Source organism: Rhinolophus sinicus, linkage group LG03 (assembly GCF_036562045.2).
Source record: "Rhinolophus sinicus isolate RSC01 linkage group LG03, ASM3656204v1, whole genome shotgun sequence".
Classification (NCBI taxonomy): Eukaryota; Metazoa; Chordata; class Mammalia; order Chiroptera; family Rhinolophidae; genus Rhinolophus; species Rhinolophus sinicus.
In genome coordinates, this window is record NC_133753.1 from 191,817,810 (window position 1) to 191,830,731 (window position 12,922).

Below are 12,922 nucleotides of genomic sequence, written 5' to 3' on the forward strand. Positions count from 1 at the left end.
AACACAAACACAGATACATGGGGCATATTACTAAAAATCTGGAAACATATGTATATGGCCAAAAAACGTATACAAGTGGACACTTTGGTCAACGTTGCTCCAGCAGTAGTTCGCCGTCATCAGAAGTGTCTGGACGCTGATGGTAACCACTTTGAGCACCTCTTGTAATTGCAGAAGTCAAACGTGACTTGTATTCATTTTTTGTTATCGGTATATATTGAGCATTTCAATTTTAATACAATTTTCCTTTCTTAAAATGTGTATACATCTTTTGGCTCTCTCTCTCTCTCTCTCTCTCTCTCTCTCTCTGTATTCACTTAAAATGTTTAATTTATTAAAATTCAGAATTTTCCTGAAGACATCAAGAAATATTTTGTCAAAAGGAAAAAAAAAAAGAATTTTGGCCTTGATCCAAAAAAAGCATAGGTGGAAAAAGAACCAACATTGATTATAGACCTTACTAATCACAGACTTATGCCCCAGGTACAATTAATATAAATACCTCGCATTGAGAATGGTCCTCAGTGACCCTTCAGCACTGTCCATCCAGATTTGCTCAACTGAATTACCTTCAAGTTTCAAAGATTGATGCTTTAGAGACATTTTAATTCAGATAAATCACCACATGCATTTGTTATGCTTTTATATCTATGTTTAATTATTTTGACAAGAAATACAACGTCTCTGAGTGATAAAACAGAGCAATCACAGTGCTGGTTCCTCATGTCCAAATCCCCCTGGGGCTGTAGACATTGGCTTATATCACCAACATGCGGAAACTCAAAGTTATAAAACTCAGAATATATACAAGTTGTGACCAAACAATATGGTGAATGTTTAAATAAAAAAATATATATTACAGTGAAAACACATTGCCATTAATCCCTCTCAAAATACTTCCCCTCCCTTCAAACACACTTATCCCATCATTCTTGCCATTTTCTGAAGCAGTTCTGGAAGTCTGTCTTTAGTTGTGCAATCGTGGCTGCCTCGATGTCCTGAATTGATTCAAAGTGTTTCCTTTCATCTCCTTTTGACTTTGGGGAAGTGCCAGAAGTCGCATGGTGCCAGATCCAGTGAATAAGGTGGATGAGGACACACCGTAATGTTTTTATGTGACAGAAACTGCTGTACCAGAAGCAATTTGTGACCCGGAGCATTGTCATGATGGAGGATGAAGTAAAGACACTCACGAAAGAGGACTTCCAGGACTGCTTCAGAAAGTGGCAAGAACGATGGGATAAGTGTTTCAAGTGAGGGGGAGTATTTTGAGGAGGATTAATGTCAATGTGTCTTTCACTGTAATAATTTATTTTATTTTATTTTATTTTAAACGTTCACCGTAGTTTTGATCACACCTCATATGCAGAGTGGCTATCCTAGGACATCTTCTGTTCAGAGAGAGAGGCAGAGAGGGAGGCCGACTTAGGCTCTGGAATGTGAACAAACAGGTTCTAGACGAGATGGTCTCTAACATGGAATGTAAGCAAAGAACTCCAGGGCAATACAAAGTCTCTAACTTCCAAGGCATGTTTTCTATTCAATCATCCTTTAACTTTCCCTGAGAAAGCCTTGACTGTGCTAAAAAATGTAAGGCTTCCTGGAGAATTCTTTCCCAGCAAAACACCTCCCCATATTACCACCAGCCGCTGACCGTGACTGCAAACATTGTAAGGTATTGAAGTAGGATCACCTTCCTGCCCCGAGGATGATTCCAGCATCACTGCCACCACTTCTACTTTTGCCCACATTTGGTCAGTTTGGGTTATGTTGTTTCCTGATAAAAGGAAGAGTTTTGAGCTTTAATCTACTGCTACCACACAAGTGCAGAGGTAACGTGGCCACTGTCTTCGGTTGGGCTACTATCACAAATTATCATCGTCTGGGTGGCTTAAACAATAAACATTTATTTCTCACAGTTCTTTAGGCTGCAAGTGCAAGGTCAGGGTGCCAGCATGGTTTTTGTCTTGGTGAGAGCCCTCTTCTTGGTTTATACCAACATGGCAGTCTTCTCACCGTGTCTTGGGTATTTCGTGTATTAAGTACATTCACTCAAAATTTAAAATCTAATCTGAAAACATTTTAATATATTAGGGAAATCAAATTTATGACCACATTTAATACAGAAATACATGTAATATATGTTTCTAAATAAAAGGCATTTGAATTGCCTATTGTTAATTTTTGCTGGGAATTAGAACAGATTGTAGCTATAAACAAAGCAGACTAAATTAAATAAGCACGATTTGGATGAATATTCCTGATGTAGAGCAACAGCTACTATACATTTATCTATTAAAGTTGAAATTAACTTTTTTTTTGCAGGATGTTTGCATATTGATAGTGAAACAGTGTAGATAAAAGAGATTAATTTATGCTTTATACATCATATGGAAAGTGTGAGAATCATGAAAGTTGAATTTGATAGATACATATCAACCTGAAAACAAATCTCTTAAAAATCGCTCATACAAATTCCTGCATTTTAGTAATAATATTAAAGCTAATTAAAATTAATTTAGGAGAGTTTAATTGTGGTAAGTCAAGAATTCCAGGGGAGAACATAGAATGGTGAGAGGGTGACAATTAATGAGAAACAGAGACCCAGAGGGCTTGAATTTTAGTGGCAGCTCAGAGTGGCAGTGTCGAGAGTCAGAACTAGAGTGACTCTCAATGGGGTTCCAACTGGTATCAGAGGGCATAACAGACTGTAACTGGTGCCTATTTTCATATCCAGTGATACTAGGATGAAGATAGCTGTCCTGGTGGGTATGGAATCAGATTAGCCGGTGTCACTAATGCTCACCTCTGAACACAATTAGCAACTCTCAGTAGTTAGGAGACCCAGTCTTCCCTTGAAGACACTTGGAAGGAAATGTCCATAAACAGATCCAGTGAAGTAGCACATAAACACTGCGGTTCCCAAGCTTGGGGAGCAGCCAATACAGACCTGGTACAGGGGATCACCATCTAGAACCTATGGCCTCTCAGGCTGGACTTGTTCATGCCATCGTTTTAAGGCAAGGATGTCATGCCTCTCTCCACCATGTCTCATTCTGTTCATGTTAGACCATTGTCTCATCTCCTGAAATCTGTTTGGAGGCTTTAGGTTGTCTTTCAGTTCTTTGCTTCTCTTCTCTTGCCTGTCCAACCTGATATTAGGCTCTCTGTGCCTTCATTTACATTTATCAGCCAACAGTACAAAACACAGGAAAGCCACCTACAAACTATTAAGAGGACTCCTTTCATGTTAACATCTATCCCTTACATGACCCTAGAAATCCATTTCACAGAGTTATACTGCTCAGTATTTTTCATTCTTTTTCATCTAGAAGTGTTCTGCAAAATAGTTTATTACATGTCCTGTAAAAATAAAGATAGACGGGGCTTAAGGAAGTCTCCTGGACTTCTACCAGTGCAGGGACTGTGTTCCAGAAAAAAAGGAACCTTGACCTCCAGCACTTGCGTGCGTGCGTGCGTGTGTGTGTGTGTGTGTGTGTGTGTGTGTGTATGTGTATCCTGAAAGCACGGGCACTCAAGGAACCTATATAGATAAGCTCGTGCTTGGTGATCGCTAAATATTCAGAGACCAGGGTCATTTATTATGGCGCAAGAGACACTGGAATGACACCTGAGATTATCACAGTATCTGAGTGCATTAACATTTATATTATTGCTCTGGGGTACCAGAGAAAGGTTTAATTGTATTTCCCATGATCTCCTTAATAAAAGAGAAAATGAGGCTTTCAGAAGCATTTTACATAAAGGAGAGTAAGTTTTGAATGTTTTTCAGAATCTTGACATATATCACAAACTAACCACTAAAACGCTTATGATGATGTGCATTTCTCCGTTCTAACCAACACTGAATATGGTAAGTGGAGAAGACTTAGCAAACTTGATGGCGGAATATTGACATTGCAAAGCTGTTGAAATTATGTCTATTACTACTAAACTTATTTCTATGGCTACATTTTTCATAATTTATGTATTTTTACATAGTTATATTTAAGTATTTTAAACCACACACAGTAAGTTTAAGATTAAATCAAGATAACAGCTTATTTATAAATTAAAAAGAGTAAAATAGTAAACATGCATTTACCCACCAACCAGTTTAGGAATTGGGACCTGCAAACGGCCGTGAAGCTCCCTAGGTAACCAGTCGTCTCCACTTGGGACACTTTCACTCCTGGTAGCACATAATACTCTACTACGGCACATTCAGGTTAAGGGTGTCACTTACCATATGACCAACCTTCATACATGCTTCTTTCCTAAAATTTATATCCCCCATGACATGTCTGTGAAACCAGAAGTTTCCTTTCCTACTCTCTCTTCGAAATTTCATCCTTCATCAATTTTACAAAAGACACATCATTCATTCAATATTAATATTTTTATCACTATGACATGTCCCACTTTATTTAAATTCTCTTTGTCTTGAAGTTCATTTTATCTGATAGTAATATAAACACTCTAGCATTCTTTGGCTTATTTTTGCTTGGTAGACCGTTTTCCATTCTTTACTTTCAATATATTTGTGCATTTGTATTTAGCCTCCAGTAGGGTAACATTATGGTAGAATCTTCCCTGTTATTCAATCTGTCAGTATCTGTTAATGGATTGTTTAAATTATTAACATTTAACATAATTATTAATAAGGCTGGATTTAGATCCACCAATTCATTTTTCTGTTTGTCCCTTCTTTTTACTTCCTCTGTTTTGCCTTGCCTGCCTTGCTTTGGATTACTTGAATATTTTCAATATTCTATTTTAATTTGTCTACTATTTCTCTAGCAGTATCTCCTTGTATTGTTTTTATTGCATGTTGCTCAAGGAAATAATGCCCCCCTTCAATGAAGACTTCCAACTACGTAAGTACCTTTAACTTACTGGCAACTGACATATGTTATAGTTGCTAAATGTGTTATAACTAGATATATCAAAAACCACACCAGCAAAATGTTAAACTTTTTGTTTTTAACAGTTATATATACTGTATCTAACCAAACTTAAGAGAAGAATATAATCTTTTGTATCTACCTAGATATGCACTATTTCTGTTGTTCTTCCTTACTCTCTAACATTCCAAGTTTTTCTCTGGTTTTTAGGTGCCTATCACCTAAAGAAGTTCCTTTGGCTTTTCTATTAGAGCAAGATGTTAGCAATTAATTCTACTTGCTTTCTTTCATTTGAAGATACCTTTATTTTGCCATCATGCCTGAAGGATATTTTCAATGGATTTCAAATTCTGGGTTGATTTTCTTTCCTTCCTGTGTTTTAAAGTTTTGGCTCCATTGTTTTATGCTTCTGTGACCATTTTTGAGAAATTTATGATTTTCCCAATTGTTCTTTTCCTCTGTCTAGTGTGTTGTCAATCTCTATCTGCTTTTAAGAGTTTTTTTCTAGTCTTTAGTTTGCAACAATTTTTGTATAAGCCCCTTTCCTTCTTTCTTTGTGTGGTTATTTTTCTTTTGTCTTTTCATACCTAATGCATTTTTTTAATGTATCTTAAAAATTTTAGGTAATATTTTGAAGAGGCACTGGGTTATGTTATTTTTCCTCAAAAGTATTGATTTTTATGTTGGCAGACAGTAAACTACCAATGGAATATATTGATCTGGTTTTAGGTTTTCTTCAAAGAGGTCTGTTACAGTTTTTCCCTATACTTCTAGGTTGTAGCCCTCAGTCCTAAAGCGTAGCTAGCCTTATTTTTTGTATCAGTTCGCTAGGGCTGCAATAACAAAATCACACAGACTTGGTAGCAAAAAACCCCCCAGAAATTTATATTCTCACAGTTCTGGAGGGTGGAAGTCTGAGATCAAGGTGTTAGAAGGGTGGGTTTCTCTGAGGCCTCTCTCCTTGGCTTGCAGACAGCTGCCTCTCGCTGTGTCCTCACATGGCCTTTTCTCTGTGTGCACATAACTGGTTTCTTTTCCTCTTCTTATAAGGACACCAGCCCTGTTAGAATAGGCCCCTCCTTATGACCTCACTTAACCTTAATTACTTCTTGAAAGGTCCTATTTTTAAATACAGTCACACTGCGGGTTAGGGTTTCAACAAATGAATTTTGAAGGAACACAATTCAGTCCACACACGCTTCTCAGATTGCCTTTCTGATATCTCAGTTCAATCTTTGACTTGTTTATGATGGTTCTCCTCTCTGGTTGGGGCTGATCACTAGTCTCCATAGCACTGAACAAGTTCTGGAACCGCTGCTCAGCTCATTGCTTCCCAGCAATTGCCCTCTACTTGGCTTCATGGAGTCTTGTTCCACTCTCAAGAAGGATCTCTATGGAAACTTCTAGATTTTCTTCCCCATGCTTCCTCCTTCTCCAGCTCCCTCTCTCCTAAATCACAGCCACCTTAGTCACACCACATTCAAATCAATCTCTGCTTTCTTGGTCCATTGAAACTACCTCTCTTGCTTGTGTTCTGTATGAATGCACCACGCCCCGGAATATTTTTCTTGGAAGAGAGTCTTGTATAAGTAGGGCATCCTTTGCATGCCTCCTCTTTATGAATGATAGCAGCCTCACATTGGCTGCTGTCCAGTGTCTACAACTTGTTGCAGTTATATATTTTGTACATGGCATAACAAATTTTATAGATACTATAAACACTATTTTAGTTGCATCTCACTGGTTTTGATATACATATGTTGTCTTCCATGTGAAAATAACTCAACTTTCTTAAGAAGATTTATATTGAAGGAGTATGGATCAAGTTCCTAACAGGAAGAACTTTTTTGTTGTTGTTTTCTATGTCTTCTTAGTAATTAATTTCTAACTTAATTTCACTGTTGTCTGAGGATATATTATGAATGATTTCAATCATTTCAAACTTGTGACTTGCTTTATAGTCCAGTATATGGTTGATTTTGTCAAATGTTAATGAGCACTTGATAATATTTTTTGCATAATGAGTTAAATAAAATTTATTGAAATTAATTTCAGTTTTTCTAGTTTTAAGTTCTCAAATTCCCAGCAGGTTGTTTCATATAGATTTCAATTTTCTGGTGAATTTCCCATTTTTTCATATTTTTTCCCCATTCTTTTCCTATATTCCTATATTATTTGAACATATTGATCAGTTATTTTAAATATCTTGTCTGCTAATGCTAATATATGGATCACCTGTGGGTCTATTTCTATTATATATTTGTTGATTTGTTATTGGACATTTGTTTCTATTCTTACATTAATAAACGTTAATGAATGCTGGACACTCTATAGTAAATAATTGTGGAAGTTTGCCTGAAAGAGTTCACTCTTTCCTCTGTTAGGCAGATGGATGACCTAGTCACCTCTAATACAATCAGGGACTTAGCTGAATTGAGCTGAGGTGATAGTACTAATAAATATCCATCTTCTTCTGAGTTCCACAGCTCTCAGAGAGCAACACCCTAGGGCTTTTAACTGAGAACCTCATGTGTTTCCCGAGGCCGTTATCTCAGGAAGGTACTGAATGCAAAGGCTTTTCTCTTCTGCACAGCAAGACTATTAAAATTATATTCTGATTTTCAGAAACTTTTTGCTTAACTTTTTAGTCCTGTACAGTTTCAGAAATTAGTAAAAGTTTTGAAGGGGAATCCATCCATTTTTCAACCTGAGTTCTGTTTCTCCCTTCTCACTGGGATCTTGACCAGATTTTAATTTGAAGCCCTATGAGATCAGCAAAACCTCTACTGGCACCTGTGTCTCAAACAGTGGCCCTTTGCCCAGGGAAAGTCTCAAAATTCAGCCTTTTTCATTGCATCCAGAATGGCACCGTTTCCCAGGGAAAAGGCAGATTTACAGCTTCAGTTCAACTTCCACATTCTCCTCTGTGTAGGATTTTGGCTCTTCTGGTCATTTTGTGCTTCAGTAGATTCTAATACTTCAAAAAATGTTTTTGTTTTTTATTCAAGCATTCTAATTAATTTCAGTAGAAACATCGGGCTGCCCCAAGTGATTTCAACTTACCTGGAAATAGAAGTTTGGTCTATTTTTCAACTGAGGTGTTATCATTTCAAACAATTTGAGAAAACAATCTTAACTGAAGCTTTACTATCATTGGAGAACTCATGTAATAATAACAACCAAAATGCATAAACAGAAAATTGGCTATGTTGAGAATGATCTACCCTTAGACTAGGAATGTGTAGTCATAAACATTAATGGAATGGGAAAATTACAGAAGTAGAATTTTAACTGAATGAGAAGATACACATTATGGATCACAAACTAAAATGTTTTAGTTCTGGGTCATGAGAATATGATTTTTCCCATAACTTTCTGAATTTTCTAATTTATTTGTGATGAGAATTTCTTTAATAATATGCAAAAGCAAACGTTCAACAAAATAGTTACACAAAATTAATGTTCAATTATTTGGAACTTTCACCAAGAAGTTCTTATCCCTGACAATTCTTCAAGGATGAAACATCTATATAAAATAAAATGAATCTGACTGCAAGAAATGTAAAATCTAACTAGCACATATTCTCCACATACAGACCCAATCTTAGAGAATATGGGAACTATTTGATAATATTATTAACAGTTAAACTAAAGTGATAACTTGTATGGATTGACCAATTAAAGCAGACAAAGATAACGTATACCATCATGCAATGTAACAAATAAGGAAGCCACTTTCTGGTCTGGACGCTATGCATTTTTAAATTCCTAAAAATTCAGTGAAAGCAATAAACACAACCAGTTTACAAAATGAAGCTCAGTGTCAACTCTCCTCATTAGTCTGCAAGATACCATTATCTGCACATGGAAGAAATTCAGTTAATGTTTATTATGAAAAAATGAACATGAAAAGTATTCATGGACAAGGTGGCATTGCCTCAGTTTTGATGATTCAATAAGGTGCGTGCAGTCTGATAAGTTTGCTTTGGTAGCAGGGCTAAACCAGCAGAATAAAGGGGCATTTTAATGCCATCACTACTATTAGCCATCATTTATTAGTTGCTCACTGTGTGCCAGACATTGTACCATTTGTTTTCCATAAATTGATTCATTCACTTAATTCTCACAACAATATAAGAGGCAAGATGTTGTTTATTTTACACGTAATAAAATGGGAGCTTCGAGGATTTTAATGGGAAAATTGATTTCAGATTGGGCACTGTTTACAACATTGAGAATAATGCTGGAATGGGCAGAAAACATGAGGGAGACCAGTAATGGAAAAATGAGTTATTCATTTTGGGAAACAGTTTAAAAATCAGAGAGGGATGTAGGGTGGATTCATTCTGTGAGACTTTGAACATGATTTCATTTCCCGGTTAGTACAAAAATCTCATGTCACTGAGGTATCTTCTAGTATATGTGATTTCAGGCCATATTCATGTACTCACTTCATTGAATTAAAAAATAATAATAATAATTCATAGAACATATATTGCAAAGGAAAGACAAGTGACACAGCTGTAGTAAGCAGAGGAGAGAAATTACATTTGGCTGCACATAACAGAAACCAGCTACTGTGACTTAACCACATAAAGGTTAATGCTGCTCCCATAAGAAGCAGCTCAGGGAGCAGAAGTCCCAAGCTGGCACAGTGGTTCCAGAGAAATTTCAGAATCTTGAGCTTCTTCTATCTTAAGCTCAGCCACCTTTGTTCTATGGGTCTCATTTGCATGGACAATCACTGTTGCAATGTGGCAGGTCCTAGTCCAGCGTGTATTCTGCATTCAGACTATAAGAAAAAGGAATAAGCAGCACTGGGAGCTCCCCTTTCACACAAACTGCTCTGTGAACACTCATCAGACTCTCATGCTTGTGTTACTGACTGATAATGTGTAGCAGCAAGAGAGGCAGGGAAGTGTGGTCTTATAGGTGGTCACGTGCTGCTCTGAACAACATTTGGGTCCTGTGCAAAAGGAAGATGGGGAGGCAACCAGCAGTGATTTGGGCTTAATCAGAATGTTTTGGCTTCATCAGAACAGTGCACTGAAAAAGTAGAGGATACGTGAATCTAAAAGGCCAAATCAAAGTTCTAAAGCAAGATACCACCGTAAGATGGTGATATGGACAAGTATTTAGGATTGGGGAAGAAGCCAAATCTCAGGCTATAGGACTGAGGAAACATCAGCTTTGGTTTTTAAATTCTTTCTATGCATGCAGGCCAATTTTGAGGCCTGCATACGTGATAAATCAATTATTATTTTTACAGACTACCTGGTTCTAAAAGATCAGTGGTGGGCTAAAAACTCATTAGCGAATACAGCTTGCCTTCCTGGAGCTGCAGTATACATGAATATAGATGCCATTAATTTTCTTAAATTAATAATGTAGGTTTCATTCTCAAACCTGTTGGAACCCAAGGCCCCATTTCTACAACAAATACTGTGTAATGCTCACTTTGCTATCCTGGAAAGAAATTCACAAACATTAACTTATTTTTAAGGACCTTCGCAATACCTCAGCATAAATATAAAGAAGAAATAAGAGGAGAGTCATTTAAAATAGTATGTCTTTCTTTCTGTAAACACTTGGTCACAACTAGGTGAGGTGGTCTCACCAAATTATCAGACACTTGCCCCTATACGTAACATCACCCCAAGGTTGTGGCTATAAAAACAAACTGACACAGGTTTGTGTTCTTTTGATGGGTTGTGTATCACTGGTGATGTTACTCTTAATCTTATGAACAAACCTTGGTCAATTTCTGAACAATGTTAAATCCTTACATAGTTTATATCTTAGTGGCATTCCTGCAGAATTCAATGTATATGAAAACTGCAAAAAATGCTTCTTGCGTATACATAAAATGGAGTAATGTTGTGTGCTTAAATACTTGTGAATAGGTTCTCAACACCCATGGGATTGGTGGAATCCTGGAAAGTCATGAAGGATACAGGTAATTCTTCCTGTGGGATTGTCCCATATACTGTGGAATGTTTAGAATGTGTGGCTTGTGGCCAGTGAATCCTAGGGGCCATAAGAAAATACCTTCTCCCACATTTCTAAAATACTTCTTGGGGAGGAAGTAATGCTTCCCTTAAGAACCATGGACCTAGATGTTTGGTGTAAAGACTGAAATTTGTTTGATGAAATTTTTATACTAAATCAACTCTGCTTTAAAATTTAACTAGAAAACCTGGATGAACCTTGATGAAAACTCTCTTATTTCAGTCTTTGGATCTCATCTGACTCAGTTGCTCCTTCCAATTCTTGTCTGTAGACATCAAGCCAGTCAATTTGGGGGATCAGTCCCTTCATCTCTAGAAGCCCATTAAATCTATAAGCACGGATCAATCAGAGCATAGAGTTTATTTCTCCTCCAGCCAATGCCAGTTATTAAGATTCTGTGCCAAGCTTTCCACTCCATTATTTGATGTCTTCTTTATATGTATATGTAATTTGTCAACGCCTGGCAACCGAGACTTCTGACCCACTGTCCAATTCTGATCAATGATGCCGCAACTTCTCTATGCCTGAGCAGCCTACATGGAAGTTAGACGTTTTAGTATCACGTTGTGACTTTTGATTCATGCTGGGGGCCTTCACTAGATACCCCACTGCTCTCTGATTCCTCCATTGAGTCCACTCCTGGTTCCATTGCATCTCCAAGAACCTCACCCATTACCGAACACACTTCCTGTATCCCTCTCCTTGCTGTGCTTCAGCACTTCCGGTCCTATTTCTTCACCATGCTCCCTATGTCCTGGCATTAAACTACACCAAAAGACTTTGAAGAGGCAAAAAAAAAAAAAAAATGAGAAAACGTGGAAGGGGAGGGCTTAAATAAAAGAATCATCGGCATCCTACAGCACATAGAAGCTTAGAAGGAAATGAGGGAAACTGAGTGTGGTGACCTCTTCAGTGTACTCCCTTTTGTTCCGTCACCCAAGAACCCCAGTTTATATTTAAACTTCATGAGAATAGGGATTTTTGTCTTTTTGTCTATTGCTCACTATTGAGTCTCCAAATTTTTCCTGAACCATAGTAGAAGCTCAATGAGCATTTGTTGGTGAATGAATGAATAAATAAATGAACGATACCATCATTTGAGTAGTAGCTACAGTAAAAGCTAGTTTGTGTGAAAGTGTGAAGTTTTGAATCCAATAGTGAAATGACCCACACATTGATCTTAACTAAAATGGTTAATTCAAATTATTTAACTATTTCAAGAGTCTTTAAATAGAGAGTAACATTTTCCAGTAACACATGCATAAATTTTACAACTAGTAACAGTGTTTAATCCTCCATATATATATATATATATATATATATATATATATATATATATATTTATAGTTATTATGACACTACTGAGTTACCATTTGAGAGATTTTGATTTAAAATTTAAAATGTAAATTTTAAAGGAGTGTGATTACTTTCCTTGTTTAAGTGCTGGACAGCAACAAGAACCACTGATATATTTTAATTTCCCAACTTGAGAAATTCCCATTTGTTTATCAATGGGTAATTCACTTTAAACATTACATGGATATTACCTTCCATTTGAACCTCAACAATAAGATACAGTGCTATATTTAAATTAAGTAAAACCAGGGTGTCACTCTCCTAAAATTGGCATATTTTGAACTATAAAATATGATACATGGATTTATGAAAATATTTTTAATTATTAGGATTTATTTCTATAATTAAATAAAACTTCCACATAAAAATGTATTTGCTTCAGATTTTGAAAAGTGATTTGAAAACATAAGAGCTACAAGACTCAGTATGTTAGATGTGATTTCTGTATCTCAGAACTCTATTGATACATAAACAGAAGAAACTATAAAGTTTCTTCATTCAGTGTTGCTGAAATTTGAAAATATTAAGCTATTACTTTTCTGGTCTCCTAGTGAACTGGGGAATTCAGAATATTTCCTTTTACAGACACTATCAGAAGCAGGAGGCAAAAGATGGCAGCAGTGAGTCATTCCAAGATCTAATGCCACACATGG